The sequence below is a fragment of the Oncorhynchus tshawytscha genome, unplaced genomic scaffold (assembly GCF_018296145.1).
Source record: "Oncorhynchus tshawytscha isolate Ot180627B unplaced genomic scaffold, Otsh_v2.0 Un_contig_795_pilon_pilon, whole genome shotgun sequence".
Classification (NCBI taxonomy): domain Eukaryota; kingdom Metazoa; phylum Chordata; class Actinopteri; order Salmoniformes; family Salmonidae; genus Oncorhynchus; species Oncorhynchus tshawytscha.
In genome coordinates, this window is record NW_024608929.1 from 8,215 (window position 1) to 34,480 (window position 26,266).

Consider the following 26,266-nt stretch of genomic DNA (forward strand, 5'->3'; position numbering starts at 1 on the left):
GCTATATTAACCCTCTGTGGCTGTTGTTGCATTCCATGTGCCCGCTCCCTGCTTTCTCGAGTTATTACTTCTGCTATTGCACCAAATACTGAACCCGCGCTGATGTCCCCCCTCCTACAACAGGAAGATCCTCCGGTGGAGTTTGAAACATGCACATACTTTTAGTCTCTTTGGAGACGTGAAGAGGGGGACTACAATTTTCCTGTTCTATTTTTCTTACTTTTTGTTTTGTCACGTCTATTCAGACGTGAAGAGGGGGATTTGTAATAACATATTGACACATGTAATAAAGCATTCACTGACTGTTGTCTGCCTGTGGCCTTAACCATGTAATTATAGCTTGCACTAATAAATGCTCTCTGTTTCATAACCTCCCCCTGTTCCCAGCAGATACTAACCGCACTGGCAGCACCCCCGCACAGGTGGCTGGCTACGATAACACACCCAAACACACACACTGAAACCCTCTAAACACACACACATCCAAACACACACACTGAAACTCTCTAACCACACACACCAGCATAGAGAACAAAGAACTCTGTCAAGAACCAAAGGGATACTGACACTAGGCTGGAGAGGACTGTCTATCACCTACAAGCAACCTACCAGAAGCCAGGACTACCAGAATCTACCTACATCATTCTATGTATTAATTCTGATGCACGCTTTGTCTTCGGGGCGCATTCCAGCTGTCTCTCTCTGAGTCAAGTGTGAATGAGCCCGTGCACGCCTGAGCAATACTTTTTCACTGAATAAACAGCCTACATATATTTTATTCCACCATGTCCTGGTTCATGACCGAGTCCAGTTCCTCCAATCTTATCATCAACAACACCAGGAGTGGACGACTCTATTATTTTGAAGTCGACTCCCAACCACTACCTGTGAGATTCAGTCTGACTAGTAGCAGCTTTGTCTTCTCTTCCCTAGCAGTTGAAACTCAAACATTAAAAAACAACAGCTTGTGAACAAAACAATGTAAATAGCCAAGAAACACAAGGACAAAGTCTCCCTCCAGTAGTCTTTAGTTTCAAGTATTTCATTCCTGTGCGCAGCGCTTTTAAAAATGTATCTTTCACTCAGATCTTCATGTGCGCACAACCCCCAGCCAGACAGTGTTGCAGCACAAGGTGGGATAGGCTATATAGAATTCGTACTTCTTTGACTTTGCGATTTAATTTACCAGCTATGAAACAAAACAGCAGAAATACAGCTGCTGCAGTATTTATTTTACAATAAATGTGATCATGCTTGACTATTCAGATTGACATCATTTACATTGTCATACTAGCCAGATTAATAAGAATAAATGATATGTTCCTTGGAGAACACAGAATGATCAAGCTATTGAGTAACAGAAGATCAGAGACCATTGACAGCCATTTTACCAGTAGGTATAGTAACTTGTCATCTTTCATGTTCAACAACACACCAATCACATGTGACAACAGGAAACACAGCAGGTCAAAAGCAAGCTTACTAAAAGTCCAGGAAGGTCTTCCATATCGCTAGAAACGGAAAGACCGCATCCCTGGGTGGGCTCAAATCACCCATTTTTAAATTAAGAGTCTAACGCGCCAACAAATTGCACCAAAGAGACTTGTGGTTATACTGACCCTCAGCAGGCCATAGTCTCGTGGAAGCTCACAACAAGTCAGGAAGGGTCAGTTCACATCTCTACAATCTGAAAAATGTCATCCCTGGGTGGTGTCGAAGCTCCAAACTTGAGATTGACAGTCAAACAAGCTAACTGTTTGATTGCACTTGAGAGGCTTGTGTTGGCATTGACCCTCAGCAGGCCAAAAGAACTGGGAATTTCATTAGAGGTCCAGGATGTCACATCCACATCATGGAGCACAACACACTGTCGTCCCTGGGTGGGCTCGAACCACCAACCTTTAGATTAACAGTCTAACGCGCTAACCAATTGCGCCACAGAGACTTGTGGTGTATATGACCCTGACGCTTGATCGCTGGCCGTCCGTGCTCTCTTCCAACTGAACATGGAGTTTACGAAACAACAACACATTGTTCCAATGGTTGTGTTACCTTGCATCGAAAGTGCAGCAACATTTTCAAGGAAGTAGCCCTGTAGTTATCTAATGTTTGTTTGCTTTTTGAATGGCCTTAAAAGGGCAAAAATGTAGCGCAATGTTCGTCAGTGCAACATTATATTAAAAGGCATCTGGCATGATTAAATACAGCCACAATCACAAATATATTCTGATAAATATATATTTTAAACAACTGCATTTTTACAAATGTAATATATAATCGCCAAGCCCATTCAAAATAATTAGGGGACTGACTCCGGAAGAATGATGTAGTAGCGAGTCACTTTCATGGCGTATAGGCATACATATACACACAAACACACACACACTGAACCAACATTGTCCTTCTCGCGAGATAAATATAAATGCTAAGGTTTTTCATGCCAGATTGACATCATTTACATTGTCATACTAGCCAGATTAATAAGAATAAATGATATGTTCCTTGGAGAACACAGAATGATCAAGCTATTGAGTAACAGAAGATCAGAGACCATTGACAGCCATTTTACCAGTAGGTATAGTAACTTGTCGTCTTTCATGTTCAACAACACACCAATCACATGTGACAACAGGAAACACAGCAGGTCAAAAGCAAGCTTACTAAAAGTCCAGGAAGGTCTTCCATATCGCTAGAAACGGAAAGACCGCATCCCTGGGTGGGCTCAAATCACCAATTTTTAAATTAAGAGTCTAACGTGCCAACAAATTGCACCAAAGAGACTTGTGGTTATACTGACCCTCAGCAGGCCATAGTCTCGTGGAAGCTCACAACAAGTCAGGAAGGGTCAGTTCACATCTCTACAATCTGAAAAATGTCATCCCTGGGTGGTGTCGAAGCTCCAAACTTGAGATTGACAGTCAAACAAGCTAACTGTTTGATTGCACTTGAGAGGCTTGTGTTGGCATTGACCCTCAGCAGGCCAAAAGAACTGGGAATTTCATTAGAGGTCCAGGATGTCACATCCACATCATGGAGCACAACACACTGTCGTCCCTGGGTGGGCTCGAACCACCAACCTTTAGATTAACAGTCTAACGCGCTAACCAATTGCGCCACAGAGACTTGTGGTGTGTATGACCCTGACGCTTGATTGCTGGCCGTCCGTGCTCTCTTCCAACTGAACATGGAGTTTACGAAACAACAACACATTGTTCCAATGGTAGCCCTGTAGTTATCTAATGTTTGTTTGCTTTTTGAATGGCCTTAAAAGGGCAAAAATGTAGCGCAATGTTCGTTAGTGCAACATTATATTAAAAGGCATCTGGCATGATTAAATACAGCCACAATCACAAATATATTCTGATAAATATATATTTTAAACAACTGCATTTTTACAAATGTAATATAATCGCCAAGCCCATTCAAAATAATTAGGGGACTGACTCCGGAAGAATGATGTAGTAGCGAGTCACTTTCATGGCGTATAGGCATACATATACACACAAACACACACACACTGAACCAACATTGTCGTTTTCCGAGATAAATATAAATGCTAAGGTTTTTAATGCCAGATTGACATCATATACATTGTCATACTAGCCAGATTAATAAGAATAAATGATATGTTCCTTGGAGAACACAGAATGATCAAGCTATTGAGTAACAGAAGATCAGAGACCATTGACAGCCATTTTACCAGTAGGTATAGTAACTTGTCATCTTTCATGTTCAACAACACACCAATCACATGTGACAACAGGAAACACAGCAGGTCAAAAGCAAGCTTACTGTAAGTCCAGGAAGGTCTTCCATATCGCTAGAAATGGAAAGACAGCATCCCTGGGTGGGCTCAAATCACCCATTTTTAAATTAAGAGTCTAACGCGCCAACAAATTGCACCAAAGAGACTTGTGGTTATACTGACCCTCAGCAGGCCATAGTCTCGTGGAAGCTCACAACAAGTCAGGAAGGGTCAGTTCACATCTCTACAATCTGAAAAATGTCATCCCTGGGTGGTGTCGAAGCTCCAAACTTGAGATTGACAGTCAAACAAGCTAACTGTTTGATTGCACTTGAGAGGCTTGTGTTGGCATTGACCCTCAGCAGGCCAAAAGAACTGGGAATTTCATTAGAGGTCCAGGATGTCACATCCACATCATGGAGCACAACACACTGTCGTCCCTGGGTGGGCTCAAACCACCAACCTTTAGATTAACAGTCTAACGCGCTAACCAATTGCGCCACAGAGACTTGTGGTGTATATGACCCTGACGCTTGATCGCTGGCCGTCCGTGCTCTCTTCCAACTGAACATGGAGTTTACGAAACAACAACACATTGTTCCAATGGTTGTGTTACCTTGCATCGAAAGTGCAGCAACATTTTCAAGGAAGTAGCCCTGTAGTTATCTAATGTTTGTTTGCTTTTTGAATGGCCTTAAAAGGGCAAAAATGTAGCGCAATGTTCGTCAGTGCAACATTATATTAAAAGGCATCTGGCATGATTAAATACAGCCACAATCACAAATATATTCTGATAAATATATATTTTAAACAACTGCATTTTTACAAATGTAATATATAATCGCCAAGCCCATTCAAAATAATTAGGGGACTGACTCCGGAAGAATGATGTAGTAGCGAGTCACTTTCATGGCGTATAGGCATACATATACACACAAACACACACACACTGAACCAACATTGTCCTTCTCGCGAGATAAATATAAATGCTAAGGTTTTTCATGCCAGATTGACATCATTTACATTGTCATACTAGCCAGATTAATAAGAATAAATGATATGTTCCTTGGAGAACACAGAATGATCAAGCTATTGAGTAACAGAAGATCAGAGACCATTGACAGCCATTTTACCAGTAGGTATAGTAACTTGTCATCTTTCATGTTCAACAACACACCAATCACATGTGACAACAGGAAACACAGCAGGTCAAAAGCAAGCTTACTGTAAGTCCAGGAAGGTCTTCCATATCGCTAGAAATGGAAAGACAGCATCCCTGGGTGGGCTCAAATCACCCATTTTTAAATTAAGAGTCTAACGCGCCAACAAATTGCACCAAAGAGACTTGTGGTTATACTGACCCTCAGCAGGCCATAGTCTCGTGGAAGCTCACAACAAGTCAGGAAGGGTCAGTTCACATCTCTACAATCTGAAAAATGTCATCCGGGTGGTGTCGAAGCTCCAAACTTGAGATTGACAGTCAAACAAGCTAACTGTTTGATTGCACTTGAGAGGCTTGTGTTGGCATTGACCCTCAGCAGGCCAAAAGAACTGGGAATTTCATTAGAGGTCCAGGATGTCACATCCACATCATGGAGCACAACACACTGTCGTCCCTGGGTGGGCTCGAACCACCAACCTTTAGATTAACAGTCTAACGCGCTAACCAATTGCGCCACAGAGACTTGTGGTGTATATGACCCTGACGCTTGATCGCTGGCCGTCCGTGCTCTCTTCCAACTGAACATGGAGTTTACGAAACAACAACACATTGTTCCAATGGTTGTGTTACCTTGCATCGAAAGTGCAGCAACATTTTCAAGGAAGTAGCCCTGTAGTTATCTAATGTTTGTTTGCTTTTTGAATGGCCTTAAAAGGGCAAAAATGTAGCGCAATGTTCGTCAGTGCAACATTATATTAAAAGGCATCTGGCATGATTAAATACAGCCACAATCACAAATATATTCTGATAAATATATATTTTAAACAACTGCATTTTTACAAATGTAATATATAATCGCCAAGCCCATTCAAAATAATTAGGGGACTGACTCCGGAAGAATGATGTAGTAGCGAGTCACTTTCATGGCGTATAGGCATACATATACACACAAACACACACACACTGAACCAACATTGTCCTTCTCGCGAGATAAATATAAATGCTAAGGTTTTTCATGCCAGATTGACATCATTTACATTGTCATACTAGCCAGATTAATAAGAATAAATGATATGTTCCTTGGAGAACACAGAATGATCAAGCTATTGAGTAACAGAAGATCAGAGACCATTGACAGCCATTTTACCAGTAGGTATAGTAACTTGTCATCTTTCATGTTCAACAACACACCAATCACATGTGACAACAGGAAACACAGCAGGTCAAAAGCAAGCTTACTGTAAGTCCAGGAAGGTCTTCCATATCGCTAGAAATGGAAACAGCATCCCTGGGTGGGCTCAAATCACCCATTTTTAAATTAAGAGTCTAACGCGCCAACAAATTGCACCAAAGAGACTTGTGGTTATACTGACCCTCAGCAGGCCATAGTCTCGTGGAAGCTCACAACAAGTCAGGAAGGGTCAGTTCACATCTCTACAATCTGAAAAATGTCATCCCTGGGTGGTGTCGAAGCTCCAAACTTGAGATTGACAGTCAAACAAGCTAACTGTTTGATTGCACTTGAGAGGCTTGTGTTGGCATTGACCCTCAGCAGGCCAAAAGAACTGGGAATTTCATTAGAGGTCCAGGATGTCACATCCACATCATGGAGCACAACACACTGTCGTCCCTGGGTGGGCTCGAACCACCAACCTTTAGATTAACAGTCTAACACGCTAACCAATTGCGCCACAGAGACTTGTGGTGTATATGACCCTGACGCTTGATCGCTGGCCGTCCGTGCTCTCTTCCAACTGAACATGGAGTTTACGAAACAACACATTGTTCCAATGGTTGTGTTACCTTGCATCAAAAGTGCAGCAACATTTTCAAGGAAGTAGCCCTGTAGTTATCTAATGTTTGCTTGCTTTTTGAATGGCCTTAAAAGGGCAAAAATGTAGCGCAACGTTCGTCAGTGCAACATTATATTAAAAGGCATCTGGCAGGATTAAATTCAGCCACAATCACAAATATATTCTGATAAATATATATTTTAAACAACTGCATTTTTACAAATGTAATATATAATCGCCAAGCCCATTCAAAATAATTAGGGGACTGACTCCGGAAGAATGATGTAGTAGCGAGTCACTTTCATGGCGTATAGGCATACATATACACACAAACACACACACACTGAACCAACATTGTCCTTCTCGCGAGATAAATATAAATGCTAAGGTTTTTCATGCCAGATTGACATCATTTACATTGTCATACTAGCCAGATTAATAAGAATAAATGATATGTTCCTTGGAGAACACAGAATGATCAAGCTATTGAGTAACAGAAGATCAGAGACCATTGACAGCCATTTTACCAGTAGGTATAGTAACTTGTCATCTTTCATGTTCAACAACACACCAATCACATGTGACAACAGGAAACACAGCAGGTCAAAAGCAAGCTTACTGTAAGTCCAGGAAGGTCTTCCATATCGCTAGAAATGGAAAGACAGCATCCCTGGGTGGGCTCAAATCACCCATTTTTAAATTAAGAGTCTAACGCGCCAACAAATTGCACCAAAGAGACTTGTGGTTATACTGACCCTCAGCAGGCCATAGTCTCGTGGAAGCTCACAACAAGTCAGGAAGGGTCAGTTCACATCTCTACAATCTGAAAAATGTCATCCCTGGGTGGTGTCGAAGCTCCAAACTTGAGATTGACAGTCAAACAAGCTAACTGTTTGATTGCACTTGAGAGGCTTGTGTTGGCATTGACCCTCAGCAGGCCAAAAGAACTGGGAATTTCATTAGAGGTCCAGGATGTCACATCCACATCATGGAGCACAACACACTGTCGTCCCTGGGTGGGCTCGAACCACCAACCTTTAGATTAACAGTCTAACGCGCTAACCAATTGCGCCACAGAGACTTGTGGTGTATATGACCCTGACGCTTGATCGCTGGCCGTCCGTGCTCTCTTCCAACTGAACATGGAGTTTACGAAACAACAACACATTGTTCCAATGGTTGTGTTACCTTGCATCGAAAGTGCAGCAACATTTTCAAGGAAGTAGCCCTGTAGTTATCTAATGTTTGTTTGCTTTTTGAATGGCCTTAAAAGGGCAAAAATGTAGCGCAATGTTCGTCAGTGCAACATTATATTAAAAGGCATCTGGCATGATTAAATACAGCCACAATCACAAATATATTCTGATAAATATATATTTTAAACAACTGCATTTTTACAAATGTAATATATAATCGCCAAGCCCATTCAAAATAATTAGGGGACTGACTCCGGAAGAATGATGTAGTAGCGAGTCACTTTCATCATGGCGTATAGGCATACATATACACACAAACACACACACACTGAACCAACATTGTCCTTCTCGCGAGATAAATATAAATGCTAAGGTTTTTCATGCCAGATTGACATCATTTACATTGTCATACTAGCCAGATTAATAAGAATAAATGATATGTTCCTTGGAGAACACAGAATGATCAAGCTATTGAGTAACAGAAGATCAGAGACCATTGACAGCCATTTTACCAGTAGGTATAGTAACTTGTCATCTTTCATGTTCAACAACACACCAATCACATGTGACAACAGGAAACACAGCAGGTCAAAAGCAAGCTTACTGTAAGTCCAGGAAGGTCTTCCATATCGCTAGAAATGGAAAGACAGCATCCCTGGGTGGGCTCAAATCACCCATTTTTAAATTAAGAGTCTAACGCGCCAACAAATTGCACCAAAGAGACTTGTGGTTATACTGACCCTCAGCAGGCCATAGTCTCGTGGAAGCTCACAACAAGTCAGGAAGGGTCAGTTCACATCTCTACAATCTGAAAAATGTCATCCCTGGGTGGTGTCGAAGCTCCAAACTTGAGATTGACAGTCAAACAAGCTAACTGTTTGATTGCACTTGAGAGGCTTGTGTTGGCATTGACCCTCAGCAGGCCAAAAGAACTGGGAATTTCATTAGAGGTCCAGGATGTCACATCCACATCATGGAGCACAACACACTGTCGTCCCTGGGTGGGCTCAAACCACCAACCTTTAGATTAACAGTCTAACGCGCTAACCAATTGCGCCACAGAGACTTGTGGTGTATATGACCCTGACGCTTGATCGCTGGCCGTCCGTGCTCTCTTCCAACTGAACATGGAGTTTACGAAACAACAACACATTGTTCCAATGGTTGTGTTACCTTGCATCGAAAGTGCAGCAACATTTTCAAGGAAGTAGCCCTGTAGTTATCTAATGTTTGTTTGCTTTTTGAATGGCCTTAAAAGGGCAAAAATGTAGCGCAATGTTCGTCAGTGCAACATTACATTATATTAAAAGGCATCTGGCATGATTAAATACAGCCACAATCACAAATATATTCTGATAAATATATATTTTAAACAACTGCATTTTTACAAATGTAATATATAATCGCCAAGCCCATTCAAAATAATTAGGGGACTGACTCCGGAAGAATGATGTAGTAGCGAGTCACTTTCATGGCGTATAGGCATACATATACACACAAACACACACACACTGAACCAACATTGTCCTTCTCGCGAGATAAATATAAATGCTAAGGTTTTTCATGCCAGATTGACATCATTTACATTGTCATACTAGCCAGATTAATAAGAATAAATGATATGTTCCTTGGAGAACACAGAATGATCAAGCTATTGAGTAACAGAAGATCAGAGACCATTGACAGCCATTTTACCAGTAGGTATAGTAACTTGTCATCTTTCATGTTCAACAACACACCAATCACATGTGACAACAGGAAACACAGCAGGTCAAAAGCAAGCTTACTGTAAGTCCAGGAAGGTCTTCCATATCGCTAGAAATGGAAAGACAGCATCCCTGGGTGGGCTCAAATCACCCATTTTTAAATTAAGAGTCTAACGCGCCAACAAATTGCACCAAAGAGACTTGTGGTTATACTGACCCTCAGCAGGCCATAGTCTCGTGGAAGCTCACAACAAGTCAGGAAGGGTCAGTTCACATCTCTACAATCTGAAAAATGTCATCCCTGGGTGGTGTCGAAGCTCCAAACTTGAGATTGACAGTCAAACAAGCTAACTGTTTGATTGCACTTGAGAGGCTTGTGTTGGCATTGACCCTCAGCAGGCCAAAAGAACTGGGAATTTCATTAGAGGTCCAGGATGTCACATCCACATCATGGAGCACAACACACTGTCGTCCCTGGGTGGGCTCGAACCACCAACCTTTAGATTAACAGTCTAACGCGCTAACCAATTGCGCCACAGAGACTTGTGGTGTATATGACCCTGACGCTTGATCGCTGGCCGTCCGTGCTCTCTTCCAACTGAACATGGAGTTTACGAAACAACAACACATTGTTCCAATGGTTGTGTTACCTTGCATCGAAAGTGCAGCAACATTTTCAAGGAAGTAGCCCTGTAGTTATCTAATGTTTGTTTGCTTTTTGAATGGCCTTAAAAGGGCAAAAATGTAGCGCAATGTTCGTCAGTGCAACATTATATTAAAAGGCATCTGGCATGATTAAATACAGCCACAATCACAAATATATTCTGATAAATATATATTTTAAACAACTGCATTTTTACAAATGTAATATATAATCGCCAAGCCCATTCAAAATAATTAGGGGACTGACTCCGGAAGAATGATGTAGTAGCGAGTCACTTTCATGGCGTATAGGCATACATATACACACAAACACACACACACTGAACCAACATTGTCCTTCTCGCGAGATAAATATAAATGCTAAGGTTTTTCATGCCAGATTGACATCATTTACATTGTCATACTAGCCAGATTAATAAGAATAAATGATATGTTCCTTGGAGAACACAGAATGATCAAGCTATTGAGTAACAGAAGATCAGAGACCATTGACAGCCATTTTACCAGTAGGTATAGTAACTTGTCATCTTTCATGTTCAACAACACACCAATCACATGTGACAACAGGAAACACAGCAGGTCAAAAGCAAGCTTACTGTAAGTCCAGGAAGGTCTTCCATATCGCTAGAAATGGAAAGACAGCATCCCTGGGTGGGCTCAAATCACCCATTTTTAAATTAAGAGTCTAACGCGCCAACAAATTGCACCAAAGAGACTTGTGGTTATACTGACCCTCAGCAGGCCATAGTCTCGTGGAAGCTCACAACAAGTCAGGAAGGGTCAGTTCACATCTCTACAATCTGAAAAATGTCATCCCTGGGTGGTGTCGAAGCTCCAAACTTGAGATTGACAGTCAAACAAGCAAACTGTTTGATTGCACTTGAGAGGCTTGTGTTGGCATTGACCCTCAGAACTGAGAATTTCATTAGAGGTCCAGGATGTCACATCCACATCATGGAGCACAACACACTGTCGTCCCTGGGTGGGCTCGAACCACCAACCTTTAGATTAACAGTTTAACGCGCTAACCAATTGCACCACAGAGACTTGTGGTGTATATGACCCTGACGCTTGATCGCTGGCCGTCCGTGCTCTCTTCCAACTGAACATGGAGTTTACGAAACAACAACACATTGTTCCAATGGTTGTGTTACCTTGCATCGAAAGTGCAGCAACATTTTCAAGGAAGTAGCCCTGTAGTTATCTAATGTTTGTTTGCTTTTTGAATGGCCTTAAAAGGGCAAAAATGTAGCGCAATGTTCGTCAGTGCAACATTATATTAAAAGGCATCTGGCATGATTAAATACAGCCACAATCACAAATATATTCTGATAAATATATATTTTAAACAACTGCATTTTTACAAATGTAATATATAATCGCCAAGCCCATCAAATAATTAGGGGACTGACTCCGGAAGAATGATGTAGTAGCGAGTCACTTTCATGGCGTATAGGCATACATATACACACAAACACACACACACTGAACCAACATTGTCCTTCTCGCGAGATAAATATAAATGCTAAGGTTTTTCATGCCAGATTGACATCATTTACATTGTCATACTAGCCAGATTAATAAGAATAAATGATATGTTCCTTGGAGAACACAGAATGATCAAGCTATTGAGTAACAGAAGATCAGAGACCATTGACAGCCATTTTACCAGTAGGTATAGTAACTTGTCATCTTTCATGTTCAACAACACACCAATCACATGTGACAACAGGAAACACAGCAGGTCAAAAGCAAGCTTACTGTAAGTCCAGGAAGGTCTTCCATATCGCTAGAAATGGAAAGACAGCATCCCTGGGTGGGCTCAAATCACCCATTTTTAAATTAAGAGTCTAACGCGCCAACAAATTGCACCAAAGAGACTTGTGGTTATACTGACCCTCAGCAGCAGGCCATAGTCTCGTGGAAGCTCACAACAAGTCAGGAAGGGTCAGTTCACATCTCTACAATCTGAAAAATGTCATCCCTGGGTGGTGTCGAAGCTCCAAACTTGAGATTGACAGTCAAACAAGCTAACTGTTTGATTGCACTTGAGAGGCTTGTGTTGGCATTGACCCTCAGCAGGCCAAAAGAACTGGGAATTTCATTAGAGGTCCAGGATGTCACATCCACATCATGGAGCACAACACACTGTCGTCCCTGGGTGGGCTCGAACCACCAACCTTTAGATTAACAGTCTAACGCGCTAACCAATTGCGCCACAGAGACTTGTGGTGTATATGACCCTGACGCTTGATCGCTGGCCGTCCGTGCTCTCTTCCAACTGAACATGGAGTTTACGAAACAACAACACATTGTTCCAATGGTTGTGTTACCTTGCATCGAAAGTGCAGCAACATTTTCAAGGAAGTAGCCCTGTAGTTATCTAATGTTTGTTTGCTTTTTGAATGGCCTTAAAAGGGCAAAAATGTAGCGCAATGTTCGTCAGTGCAACATTATATTAAAAGGCATCTGGCATGATTAAATACAGCCACAATCACAAATATATTCTGATAAATATATATTTTAAACAACTGCATTTTTACAAATGTAATATATAATCGCCAAGCCCATTCAAAATAATTAGGGGACTGACTCCGGAAGAATGATGTAGTAGCGAGTCACTTTCATGGCGTATAGGCATACATATACACACAAACACACACACACTGAACCAACATTGTCCTTCTCGCGAGATAAATATAAATGCTAAGGTTTTTCATGCCAGATTGACATCATTTACATTGTCATACTAGCCAGATTAATAAGAATAAATGATATGTTCCTTGGAGAACACAGAATGATCAAGCTATTGAGTAACAGAAGATCAGAGACCATTGACAGCCATTTTACCAGTAGGTATAGTAACTTGTCATCTTTCATGTTCAACAACACACATATCACATGTGACAACAGGAAACACAGCAGGTAAAAAAAAGCAAGCTTACTGTAAGTCCAGGAAGGTCTTCCATATCGCTAGAAATGGAAAGACAGCATCCCTGGGTGGGCTCAAATCACCCATTTTTAAATTAAGAGTCTAACGCGCCAACAAATTGCACCAAAGAGACTTGTGGTTATACTGACCCTCAGCAGGCCATAGTCTCGTGGAAGCTCACAACAAGTCAGGAAGGGTCAGTTCACATCTCTACAATCTGAAAAATGTCATCCCTGGGTGGTGTCGAAGCTCCAAACTTGAGATTGACAGTCAAACAAGCTAACTGTTTGATTGCACTTGAGAGGCTTGTGTTGGCATTGACCCTCAGCAGGCCAAAAGAACTGGGAATTTCATTAGAGGTCCAGGATGTCACATCCACATCATGGAGCACAACACACTGTCGTCCCTGGGTGGGCTCGAACCACCAACCTTTAGATTAACAGTCTAACGCGCTAACCAATTGCGCCACAGAGACTTGTGGTGTATATGACCCTGACGCTTGATCGCTGGCCGTCCGTGCTCTCTTCCAACTGAACATGGAGTTTACGAAACAACAACACATTGTTCCAATGGTTGTGTTACCTTGCATCGAAAGTGCAGCAACATTTTCAAGGAAGTAGCCCTGTAGTTATCTAATGTTTGTTTGCTTTTTGAATGGCCTTAAAAGGGCAAAAATGTAGCGCAATGTTCGTCAGTGCAACATTATATTAAAAGGCATCTGGCATGATTAAATACAGCCACAATCACAAATATATTCTGATAAATATATATTTTAAACAACTGCATTTTTACAAATGTAATATATAATCGCCAAGCCCATTCAAAATAATTAGGGGACTGACTCCAGAAGAATGATGTAGTAGCGAGTCACTTTCATGGCGTATAGGCATACATATACACACAAACACACACACACTGAACCAACATTGTCCTTCTCACGAGATAAATATAAATGCTAAGGTTTTCATGCCAGATTGACATCATTTACATTGTCATACTAGCCAGATTAATAAGAATAAATGATATGTTCCTTGGAGAACACAGAATGATCAAGCTATTGAGTAACAGAAGATCAGAGACCATTGACAGCCATTTTACCAGTAGGTATAGTAACTTGTCATCTTTCATGTTCAACAACACACCAATCACATGTGACAACAGGAAACACAGCAGGTCAAAAGCAAGCTTACTGTAAGTCCAGGAAGGTCTTCCATATCGCTAGAAATGGAAAGACAGCATCCCTGGGTGGGCTCAAATCACCCATTTTTAAATTAAGAGTCTAACGCGCCAACAAATTGCACCAAAGAGACTTGTGGTTATACTGACCCTCAGCAGGCCATAGTCTCGTGGAAGCTCACAACAAGTCAGGAAGGGTCAGTTCACATCTCTACAATCTGAAAAATGTCATCCCTGGGTGGTGTCGAAGCTCCAAACTTGAGATTGACAGTCAAACAAGCTAACTGTTTGATTGCACTTGAGAGGCTTGTGTTGGCATTGACCCTCAGCAGGCCAAAAGAACTGGGAATTTCATTAGAGGTCCAGGATGTCACATCCACATCATGGAGCACAACACACTGTCGTCCCTGGGTGGGCTCGAACCACCAACCTTTAGATTAACAGTCTAACGCGCTAACCAATTGCGCCACAGAGACTTGTGGTGTATATGACCCTGACGCTTGATCGCTGGCCGTCCGTGCTCTCTTCCAACTGAACATGGAGTTTACGAAACAACAACACATTGTTCCAATGGTTGTGTTACCTTGCATCGAAAGTGCAGCAACATTTTCAAGGAAGTAGCCCTGTAGTTATCTAATGTTTGTTTGCTTTTTGAATGGCCTTAAAAGGGCAAAAATGTAGCGCAATGTTCGTCAGTGCAACATTATATTAAAAGGCATCTGGCATGATTAAATACAGCCACAATCACAAATATATTCTGATAAATATATATTTTAAACAACTGCATTTTTACAAATGTAATATATAATCGCCAAGCCCATTCAAAATAATTAGGGGACTGACTCCAGAAGAATGATGTAGTAGCGAGTCACTTTCATGGCGTATAGGCATACATATACACACAAACACACACACACTGAACCAACATTGTCCTTCTCACGAGATAAATATAAATGCTAAGGTTTTTCATGCCAGATTGACATCATTTACATTGTCATACTAGCCAGATTAATAAGAATAAATGATATGTTCCTTGGAGAACACAGAATGATCAAGCTATTGAGTAACAGAAGATCAGAGACCATTGACAGCCATTTTACCAGTAGGTATAGTAACTTGTCATCTTTCATGTTCAACAACACACCAATCACATGTGACAACAGGAAACACAGCAGGTCAAAAGCAAGCTTACTGTAAGTCCAGGAAGGTCTTCCATATCGCTAGAAACGGAAAGACAGCATCCCTGGGTGGGCTCAAATCACCATTTTTAAATTAAGAGTCTAACGCGCCAACAAATTGCACCAAAGAGACTTGTGGTTATACTGACCCTCAGCAGGCCATAGTCTCGTGGAAGCTCACAACAAGTCAGGAAGGGTCAGTTCACATCTCTACAATCTGAAAAATGTCATCCCTGGGTGGTGTCGAAGCTCCAAACTTGAGATTGACAGTCAAACAAGCTAACTGTTTGATTGCACTTGAGAGGCTTGTGTTGGCATTGACCCTCAGCAGGCCAAAAGAACTGGGAATTTCATTAGAGGTCCAGGATGTCACATCCACATCATGGAGCACAACACACTGTCGTCCCTGGGTGGGCTCGAACCACCAACCTTTAGATTAACAGTCTAACGCGCTAACCAATTGCGCCACAGAGACTTGTGGTGTATATGACCCTGACGCTTGATCGCTGGCCGTCCGTGCTCTCTTCCAACTGAACATGGAGTTTACGAAACAACAACACATTGTTCCAATGGTTGTGTTACCTTGCATCGAAAGTGCAGCAACATTTTCAAGGAAGTAGCCCTGTAGTTATCTAATGTTTGTTTGCTTTTTGAATGGCCTTAAAAGGGCAAAAATGTAGCGCAATGTTCGTCAGTGCAACATTATATTAAAAGGCATCTGGCATGATTAAATACAGCCACAATCACAAATATATTCTGATAAATATATATTTTAAACAACTGCATTTTTACAAATGTAATATATAATCGCCAAGCCCATTCAAAATAATTAGGGGACTGACTCCGGAAGAATGATGTAGTAGCGAGTCACTTTCATGGCGTATAGGCATACATATACACACAAACACACACACACTGAACCAACATTGTCCTTCTCGCGAGATAAATATAAATGCTAAGGTTTTTCATGCCAGATTGACATCATTTACATTGTCATACTAGCCAGATTAATAAGAATAAATGATATGTTCCTTGGAGAACACAGAATGATCAAGCTATTGAGTAACAGAAGATCAGAGACCATTGACAGCCATTTTACCAGTAGGTATAGTAACTTGTCATCTTTCATGTTCAACAACACACCAATCACATGTGACAACAGGAAACACAGCAGGTCAAAAGCAAGCTTACTGTAAGTCCAGGAAGGTCTTCCATATCGCTAGAAACGGAAAGACAGCATCCCTGGGTGGGCTCAAATCACCAATTTTTAAATTAAGAGTCTAACGCGCCAACAAATTGCACCAAAGAGACTTGTGGTTATACTGACCCTCAGCAGGCCATAGTCTCGTGGAAGCTCACAACAAGTCAGGAAGGGTCAGTTCACATCTCTACAATCTGAAAAATGTCATCCCTGGGTGGTGTCGAAGCTCCAAACTTGAGATTGACAGTCAAACAAGCTAACTGTTTGATTGCACTTGAGAGGCTTGTGTTGGCATTGACCCTCAGCAGGCCAAAAGAACTGGGAATTTCATTAGAGGTCCAGGATGTCACATCCACATCATGGAGCACAACACACTGTCGTCCCTGGGTGGGCTCAAACCACCAACCTTTAGATTAACAGTCTAACGCGCTAACCAATTGCGCCACAGAGACTTGTGGTGTATATGACCCTGACGCTTGATCGCTGGCCGTCCGTGCTCTCTTCCAACTGAACATGGAGTTTACGAAACAACAACACATTGTTCCAATGGTTGTGTTACCTTGCATCGAAAGTGCAGCAACATTTTCAAGGAAGTAGCCCTGTAGTTATCTAATGTTTGTTTGCTTTTTGAATGGCCTTAAAAGGGCAAAAATGTAGCGCAATGTTCGTCAGTGCAACATTATATTAAAAGGCATCTGGCATGATTAAATACAGCCACAATCACAAATATATTCTGATAAATATATATTTTAAACAACTGCATTTTTACAAATGTAATATATAATCGCCAAGCCCATTCAAAATAATTAGGGGACTGACTCCGGAAGAATGATGTAGTAGCGAGTCACTTTCATGGCGTATAGGCATACATATACACACAAACACACACACACTGAACCAACATTGTCCTTCTCGCGAGATAAATATAAATGCTAAGGTTTTTCATGCCAGATTGACATCATTTACATTGTCATACTAGCCAGATTAATAAGAATAAATGATATGTTCCTTGGAGAACACAGAATGATCAAGCTATTGAGTAACAGAAGATCAGAGACCATTGACAGCCATTTTACCAGTAGGTATAGTAACTTGTCGTCTTTCATGTTCAACAACACACCAATCACATGTGACAACAGGAAACACAGCAGGTCAAAAGCAAGCTTACTAAAAGTCCAGGAAGGTCTTCCATATCGCTAGAAACGGAAAGACCGCATCCCTGGGTGGGCTCAAATCACCAATTTTTAAATTAAGAGTCTAACGTGCCAACAAATTGCACCAAAGAGACTTGTGGTTATACTGACCCTCAGCAGGCCATAGTCTCGTGGAAGCTCACAACAAGTCAGGAAGGGTCAGTTCACATCTCTACAATCTGAAAAATGTCATCCCTGGGTGGTGTCGAAGCTCCAAACTTGAGATTGACAGTCAAACAAGCTAACTGTTTGATTGCACTTGAGAGGCTTGTGTTGGCATTGACCCTCAGCAGGCCAAAAGAACTGGGAATTTCATTAGAGGTCCAGGATGTCACATCCACATCATGGAGCACAACACACTGTCGTCCCTGGGTGGGCTCGAACCACCAACCTTTAGATTAACAGTCTAACGCGCTAACCAATTGCGCCACAGAGACTTGTGGTGTATATGACCCTGACGCTTGATCGCTGGCCGTCCGTGCTCTCTTCCAACTGAACATGGAGTTTACGAAACAACAACACATTGTTCCAATGGTTGTGTTACCTTGCATCGAAAGTGCAGCAACATTTTCAAGGAAGTAGCCCTGTAGTTATCTAATGTTTGTTTGCTTTTTGAATGGCCTTAAAAGGGCAAAAATGTAGCGCAATGTTCGTCAGTGCAACATTATATTAAAAGGCATCTGGCATGATTAAATACAGCCAAATCACAAATATATTCTGATAAATATATATTTTAAACAACTGCATTTTTACAAATGTAATATATAATCGCCAAGCCCATTCAAAATAATTAGGGGACTGACTCCGGAAGAATGATGTAGTAGCGAGTCACTTTCATGGCGTATAGGCATACATATACACACAAACACACACACACTGAACCAACATTGTCCTTCTCGCGAGATAAATATAAATGCTAAGGTTTTTCATGCCAGATTGACATCATTTACATTGTCATACTAGCCAGATTAATAAGAATAAATGATATGTTCCTTGGAGAACACAGAATGATCAAGCTATTGAGTAACAGAAGATCAGAGACCATTGACAGCCATTTTACCAGTAGGTATAGTAACTTGTCGTCTTTCATGTTCAACAACACACCAATCACATGTGACAACAGGAAACACAGCAGGTCAAAAGCAAGCTTACTAAAAGTCCAGGAAGGTCTTCCATATCGCTAGAAACGGAAAGACCGCATCCCTGGGTGGGCTCAAATCACCAATTTTTAAATTAAGAGTCTAACGTGCCAACAAATTGCACCAAAGAGACTTGTGGTTATACTGACCCTCAGCAGGCCATAGTCTCGTGGAAGCTCACAACAAGTCAGGAAGGGTCAGTTCACATCTCTACAATCTGAAAAATGTCATCCCTGGGTGGTGTCGAAGCTCCAAACTTGAGATTGACAGTCAAACAAGCTAACTGTTTGATTGCACTTGAGAGGCTTGTGTTGGCATTGACCCTCAGCAGGCCAAAAGAACTGGGAATTTCATTAGAGGTCCAGGATGTCACATCCACATCATGGAGCACAACACACTGTCGTCCCTGGGTGGGCTCGAACCACCAACCTTTAGATTAACAGTCTAACGCGCTAACCAATTGCGCCACAGAGACTTGTGGTGTATATGACCCTGACGCTTGATCGCTGGCCGTCCGTGCTCTCTTCCAACTGAACATGGAGTTTACGAAACAACAACACATTGTTCCAATGGTTGTGTTACCTTGCATCGAAAGTGCAGCAACATTTTCAAGGAAGTAGCCCTGTAGTTATCTAATGTTTGTTTGCTTTTTGAATGGCCTTAAAAGGGCAAAAATGTAGCGCAATGTTCGTCAGTGCAACATTATATTAAAAGGCATCTGGCATGATTAAATACAGCCACAATCACAAATATATTCTGATAAATATATATTTTAAACAACTGCATTTTTACAAATGTAATATATAATCGCCAAGCCCATTCAAAATAATTAGGGGACTGACTCCGGAAGAATGATGTAGTAGCGAGTCACTTTCATGGCGTATAGGCATACATATACACACAAACACACACACACTGAACCAACATTGTCCTTCTCGCGAGATAAATATAAATGCTAAGGTTTTTCATGCCAGATTGACATCATTTACATTGTCATACTAGCCAGATTAATAAGAATAAATGATATGTTCCTTGGAGAACACAGAATGATCAAGCTATTGAGTAACAGAAGATCAGAGACCATTGACAGCCATTTTACCAGTAGGTATAGTAACTTGTCGTCTTTCATGTTCAACAACACACCAATCACATGTGACAACAGGAAACACAGCAGGTCAAAAGCAAGCTTACTAAAAGTCCAGGAAGGTCTTCCATATCGCTAGAAACGGAAAGACCGCATCCCTGGGTGGGCTCAAATCACCAATTTTTAAATTAAGAGTCTAACGTGCCAACAAATTGCACCAAAGAGACTTGTGGTTATACTGACCCTCAGCAGGCCATAGTCTCGTGGAAGCTCACAACAAGTCAGGAAGGGTCAGTTCACATCTCTACAATCTGAAAAATGTCATCCCTGGGTGGTGTCGAAGCTCCAAACTTGAGATTGACAGTCAAACAAGCTAACTGTTTGATTGCACTTGAGAGGCTTGTGTTGGCATTGACCCTCAGCAGGCCAAAAGAACTGGGAATTTCATTAGAGGTCCAGGATGTCACATCCACATCATGGAGCACAACACACTGTCGTCCCTGGGTGGGCTCAAACCACCAACCTTTAGATTAACAGTCTAACGCGCTAACCAATTGCGCCACAGAGACTTGTGGTGTATATGACCCTGACGCTTGATCGCTGGCCGTCCGTGCTCTCTTCCAACTGAACATGGAGTTTACGAAACAACAACACATTGTTCCAATGGTTGTGTTACCTTGCATCGAAAGTGCAGCAACATTTTCAAGGAAGTAGCCCTGTAGTTATCTAATGTTTGTTTGCTTTTTGAATGGCCTTAAAAGGGCAAAAATGTAGCGCAATGTTCGTCAGTGCAACATTATATTAAAAGGCATCTGGCATGATTAAATACAGCCACAATCACAAATATATTCTGATAAATATATATTTTAAACAACTGCATTTTTACAAATGTAATATATAATCGCCAAGCCCATTCAAAATAATTAGGGGACTGACTCCGGAAGAATGATGTAGTAGCGAGTCACTTTCATGGCGTATAGGCATACATATACACACAAACACACACACACTGAACCAACATTGTCCTTCTCGCGAGATAAATATAAATGCTAAGGTTTTTCATGCCAGATTGACATCATTTACATTGTCATACTAGCCAGATTAATAAGAATAAATGATATGTTCCTTGGAGAACACAGAATGATCAAGCTATTGAGTAACAGAAGATCAGAGACCATTGACAGCCATTTTACCAGTAGGTATAGTAACTTGTCGTCTTTCATGTTCAACAACACACCAATCACATGTGACAACAGGAAACACAGCAGGTCAAAAGCAAGCTTACTAAAAGTCCAGGAAGGTCTTCCATATCGCTAGAAACGGAAAGACCGCATCCCTGGGTGGGCTCAAATCACCAATTTTTAAATTAAGAGTCTAACGTGCCAACAAATTGCACCAAAGAGACTTGTGGTTATACTGACCCTCAGCAGGCCATAGTCTCGTGGAAGCTCACAACAAGTCAGGAAGGGTCAGTTCACATCTCTACAATCTGAAAAATGTCATCCCTGGGTGGTGTCGAAGCTCCAAACTTGAGATTGACAGTCAAACAAGCTAACTGTTTGATTGCACTTGAGAGGCTTGTGTTGGCATTGACCCTCAGCAGGCCAAAAGAACTGGGAATTTCATTAGAGGTCCAGGATGTCACATCCACATCATGGAGCACAACACACTGTCGTCCCTGGGTGGGCTCGAACCACCAACCTTTAGATTAACAGTCTAACGCGCTAACCAATTGCGCCACAGAGACTTGTGGTGTATATGACCCTGACGCTTGATCGCTGGCCGTCCGTGCTCTCTTCCAACTGAACATGGAGTTTACGAAACAACAACACATTGTTCCAATGGTTGTGTTACCTTGCATCGAAAGTGCAGCAACATTTTCAAGGAAGTAGCCCTGTAGTTATCTAATGTTTGTTTGCTTTTTGAATGGCCTTAAAAGGGCAAAAATGTAGCGCAATGTTCGTCAGTGCAACATTATATTAAAAGGCATCTGGCATGATTAAATACAGCCACAATCACAAATATATTCTGATAAATATATATTTTAAACAACTGCATTTTTACAAATGTAATATATAATCGCCAAGCCCATTCAAAATAATTAGGGGACTGACTCCGGAAGAATGATGTAGTAGCGAGTCACTTTCATGGCGTATAGGCATACATATACACACAAACACACACACACTGAACCAACATTGTCCTTTCTCGCGAGATAAATATAAATGCTAAGGTTTTTCATGCCAGATTGACATCATTTACATTGTCATACTAGCCAGATTAATAAGAATAAATGATATGTTCCTTGGAGAACACAGAATGATCAAGCTATTGAGTAACAGAAGATCAGAGACCATTGACAGCCATTTTACCAGTAGGTATAGTAACTTGTCATCTTTCATGTTCAACAACACACCAATCACATGTGACAACAGGAAACACAGCAGGTCAAAAGCAAGCTTACTGTAAGTCCAGGAAGGTCTTCCATATCGCTAGAAACGGAAAGACAGCATCCCTGGGTGGGCTCAAATCACCAATTTTTAAATTAAGAGTCTAACGTGCCAACAAATTGCACCAAAGAGACTTGTGGTTATACTGACCCTCAGCAGGCCATAGTCTCGTGGAAGCTCACAACAAGTCAGGAAGGGTCAGTTCACATCTCTACAATCTGAAAAATGTCATCCCTGGGTGGTGTCGAAGCTCCAAACTTGAGATTGACAGTCAAACAAGCTAACTGTTTGATTGCACTTGAGAGGCTTGTGTTGGCATTGACCCTCAGCAGGCCAAAAGAACTGGGAATTTCATTAGAGGTCCAGGATGTCACATCCACATCATGGAGCACAACACACTGTCGTCCCTGGGTGGGCTCGAACCACCAACCTTTAGATTAACAGTCTAACGCGCTAACCAATTGCGCCACAGAGACTTGTGGTGTATATGACCCTGACGCTTGATCGCTGGCCGTCCGTGCTCTCTTCCAACTGAACATGGAGTTTACGAAACAACAACACATTGTTCCAATGGTTGTGTTACCTTGCATCGAAAGTGCAGCAACATTTTCAAGGAAGTAGCCCTGTAGTTATCTAATGTTTGTTTGCTTTTTGAATGGCCTTAAAAGGGCAAAAATGTAGCGCAATGTTCGTCAGTGCAACATTATATTAAAAGGCATCTGGCATGATTAAATTCAGCCACAATCACAAATATATTCTGATAAATATATATTTTAAACAACTGCATTTTTACAAATGTAATATATAATCGCCAAGCCCATTCAAAATAATTAGGGGACTGACTCCGGAAGAATGATGTAGTAGCGAGTCACTTTCATGGCGTATAGGCATACATATACACACAAACACACACACACTGAACCAACATTGTCCTTCTCGCGAGATAAATATAAATGCTAAGGTTTTTCATGCCAGATTGACATCATTTACATTGTCATACTAGCCAGATTAATAAGAATAAATGATATGTTCCTTGGAGAACACAGAATGATCAAGCTATTGAGTAACAGAAGATCAGAGACCATTGACAGCCATTTTACCAGTAGGTATAGTAACTTGTCATCTTTCATGTTCAACAACACACCAATCACATGTGACAACAGGAAACACAGCAGGTCAAAAGCAAGCTTACTGTAAGTCCAGGAAGGTCTTCCATATCGCTAGAAACGGAAAGACAGCATCCCTGGGTGGGCTCAAATCACCAATTTTTAAATTAAGAGTCTAACGCGCCAACAAATTGCACCAAAGAGACTTGTGGTTATACTGACCCTCAGCAGGCCATAGTCTCGTGGAAGCTCACAACAAGTCAGGAAGGGTCAGTTCACATCTCTACAATCTGAAAAATGTCATCCCTGGGTGGTGTCGAAGCACCAAACTTGAGATTGACAGTCAAACAAGCTAACTGTTTGATTGCACTTGAGAGGCTTGTGTTGGCATTGACCCTCAGCAGGCCAAAAGAACTGGGAATTTCATTAGAGGTCCAGGATGTCACATCCACATCATGGAGCACAACACACTGTCGTCCCTGGGTGGGCTCGAACCACCAACCTTTAGATTAACAGTCTAACGCGCTAACCAATTGCGCCACAGAGACTTGTGGTGTATATGACCCTGACGCTTGATCGCTGGCCGTCCGTGCTCTCTTCCAACTGAACATGGAGTTTACGAAACAACAACACATTGTTCCAATGGTTGTGTTACCTTGCATCGAAAGTGCAGCAACATTTTCAAGGAAGTAGCCCTGTAGTTATCTAATGTTTGTTTGCTTTTTGAATGGCCTTAAAAGGGCAAAAATGTAGCGCAATGTTCGTCAGTGCAACATTATATTAAAAGGCATCTGGCATGATTAAATTCAGCCACAATCACAAATATATTCTGATAAATATATATTTTAAACAACTGCATTTTTACAAATGTAATATATAATCGCCAAGCCCATTCAAAATAATTAGGGGACTGACTCCGGAAGAATGATGTAGTAGCGAGTCACTTTCATGGCGTATAGGCATACATATACACACAAACACACACACACTGAACCAACATTGTCCTTCTCGCGAGATAAATATAAATGCTAAGGTTTTTCATGCCAGATTGACATCATTTACATTGTCATACTAGCCAGATTAATAAGAATAAATGATATGTTCCTTGGAGAACACAGAATGATCAAGCTATTGAGTAACAGAAGATCAGAGACCATTGACAGCCATTTTACCAGTAGGTATAGTAACTTGTCATCTTTCATGTTCAACAACACACCAATCACATGTGACAACAGGAAACACAGCAGGTCAAAAGCAAGCTTACTGTAAGTCCAGGAAGGTCTTCCATATCGCTAGAAACGGAAAGACAGCATCCCTGGGTGGGCTCAAATCACCAATTTTTAAATTAAGAGTCTAACGCGCCAACAAATTGCACCAAAGAGACTTGTGGTTATACTGACCCTCAGCAGGCCATAGTCTCGTGGAAGCTCACAACAAGTCAGGAAGGGTCAGTTCACATCTCTACAATCTGAAAAATGTCATCCCTGGGTGGTGTCGAAGCACCAAACTTGAGATTGACAGTCAAACAAGCTAACTGTTTGATTGCACTTGAGAGGCTTGTGTTGGCATTGACCCTCAGCAGGCCAAAAGAACTGGGAATTTCATTAGAGGTCCAGGATGTCACATCCACATCATGGAGCACAACACACTGTCGTCCCTGGGTGGGCTCAAACCACCAACCTTTAGATTAACAGTCTAACGCGCTAACCAATTGCGCCACAGAGACTTGTGGTGTATATGACCCTGACGCTTGATCGCTGGCCGTCCGTGCTCTCTTCCAACTGAACATGGAGTTTACGAAACAACAACACATTGTTCCAATGGTTGTGTTACCTTGCATCGAAAGTGCAGCAACATTTTCAAGGAAGTAGCCCTGTAGTTATCTAATGTTTGTTTGCTTTTTGAATGGCCTTAAAAGGGCAAAAATGTAGCGCAATGTTCGTCAGTGCAACATTATATTAAAAGGCATCTGGCAGGATTAAATTCAGCCACAATCACAAATATATTCTGATAAATATATATTTTAAACAACTGCATTTTTACAAATGTAATATATAATCGCCAAGCCCATTCAAAATAATTAGGGGACTGACTCCGGAAGAATGATGTAGTAGCGAGTCACTTTCATGGCGTATAGGCATACATATACACACAAACACACACACACTGAACCAACATTGTCCTTCTCGCGAGATAAATATAAATGCTAAGGTTTTTCATGCCAGATTGACATCATTTACATTGTCATACTAGCCAGATTAATAAGAATAAATGATATGTTCCTTGGAGAACACAGAATGATCAAGCTATTGAGTAACAGAAGATCAGAGACCATTGACAGCCATTTTACCAGTAGGTATAGTAACTTGTCATCTTTCATGTTCAACAACACACCAATCACATGTGACAACAGGAAACACAGCAGGTCAAAAGCAAGCTTACTGTAAGTCCAGGAAGGTCTTCCATATCGCTAGAAACGGAAAGACAGCATCCCTGGGTGGGCTCAAATCACCCATTTTTAAATTAAGAGTCTAACGCGCCA

General features: G+C 41.4%; 20 non-coding genes across 20 annotated transcripts; all 20 read right to left on the minus strand.

Moving 5' to 3' along the window:
- Window positions 1-1,871: 1,871 nt before the first annotated feature.
- Window positions 1,872-1,945, minus strand: trnan-guu. Its single transcript has one exon. It is a non-coding gene; the product is annotated as a tRNA-Asn (tRNA).
- A 1,104-nt stretch (window positions 1,946-3,049) lies between these two features.
- Window positions 3,050-3,123, minus strand: trnan-guu. Its single transcript has one exon. It is a non-coding gene; the product is annotated as a tRNA-Asn (tRNA).
- Window positions 3,124-4,180: 1,057 nt separating this feature from the next.
- Window positions 4,181-4,254, minus strand: trnan-guu. Its single transcript has one exon. It is a non-coding gene; the product is annotated as a tRNA-Asn (tRNA).
- Window positions 4,255-5,356: 1,102 nt separating this feature from the next.
- trnan-guu lies at window positions 5,357-5,430 on the minus strand. The gene has a single exon. It is a non-coding gene; the product is annotated as a tRNA-Asn (tRNA).
- Window positions 5,431-6,532: 1,102 nt separating this feature from the next.
- trnan-guu lies at window positions 6,533-6,606 on the minus strand. Its single transcript has one exon. It is a non-coding gene; the product is annotated as a tRNA-Asn (tRNA).
- Window positions 6,607-7,707: 1,101 nt separating this feature from the next.
- Window positions 7,708-7,781, minus strand: trnan-guu. The gene has a single exon. It is a non-coding gene; the product is annotated as a tRNA-Asn (tRNA).
- A 1,107-nt stretch (window positions 7,782-8,888) lies between these two features.
- trnan-guu lies at window positions 8,889-8,962 on the minus strand. Its single transcript has one exon. It is a non-coding gene; the product is annotated as a tRNA-Asn (tRNA).
- A 1,109-nt stretch (window positions 8,963-10,071) lies between these two features.
- Window positions 10,072-10,145, minus strand: trnan-guu. Its single transcript has one exon. It is a non-coding gene; the product is annotated as a tRNA-Asn (tRNA).
- Window positions 10,146-12,417: 2,272 nt separating this feature from the next.
- Window positions 12,418-12,491, minus strand: trnan-guu. Its single transcript has one exon. It is a non-coding gene; the product is annotated as a tRNA-Asn (tRNA).
- Window positions 12,492-13,598: 1,107 nt separating this feature from the next.
- trnan-guu lies at window positions 13,599-13,672 on the minus strand. Its single transcript has one exon. It is a non-coding gene; the product is annotated as a tRNA-Asn (tRNA).
- A 1,103-nt stretch (window positions 13,673-14,775) lies between these two features.
- Window positions 14,776-14,849, minus strand: trnan-guu. The gene has a single exon. It is a non-coding gene; the product is annotated as a tRNA-Asn (tRNA).
- Window positions 14,850-15,952: 1,103 nt separating this feature from the next.
- On the minus strand, window positions 15,953-16,026 carry trnan-guu. The gene has a single exon. It is a non-coding gene; the product is annotated as a tRNA-Asn (tRNA).
- A 1,104-nt stretch (window positions 16,027-17,130) lies between these two features.
- Window positions 17,131-17,204, minus strand: trnan-guu. The gene has a single exon. It is a non-coding gene; the product is annotated as a tRNA-Asn (tRNA).
- A 1,104-nt stretch (window positions 17,205-18,308) lies between these two features.
- trnan-guu lies at window positions 18,309-18,382 on the minus strand. The gene has a single exon. It is a non-coding gene; the product is annotated as a tRNA-Asn (tRNA).
- Window positions 18,383-19,485: 1,103 nt separating this feature from the next.
- Window positions 19,486-19,559, minus strand: trnan-guu. The gene has a single exon. It is a non-coding gene; the product is annotated as a tRNA-Asn (tRNA).
- Window positions 19,560-20,663: 1,104 nt separating this feature from the next.
- Window positions 20,664-20,737, minus strand: trnan-guu. The gene has a single exon. It is a non-coding gene; the product is annotated as a tRNA-Asn (tRNA).
- Window positions 20,738-21,841: 1,104 nt separating this feature from the next.
- Window positions 21,842-21,915, minus strand: trnan-guu. Its single transcript has one exon. It is a non-coding gene; the product is annotated as a tRNA-Asn (tRNA).
- A 1,105-nt stretch (window positions 21,916-23,020) lies between these two features.
- Window positions 23,021-23,094, minus strand: trnan-guu. The gene has a single exon. It is a non-coding gene; the product is annotated as a tRNA-Asn (tRNA).
- Window positions 23,095-24,198: 1,104 nt separating this feature from the next.
- trnan-guu lies at window positions 24,199-24,272 on the minus strand. The gene has a single exon. It is a non-coding gene; the product is annotated as a tRNA-Asn (tRNA).
- Window positions 24,273-25,376: 1,104 nt separating this feature from the next.
- trnan-guu lies at window positions 25,377-25,450 on the minus strand. The gene has a single exon. It is a non-coding gene; the product is annotated as a tRNA-Asn (tRNA).
- Between the last annotated feature and the right edge of the window lie 816 nt (window positions 25,451-26,266).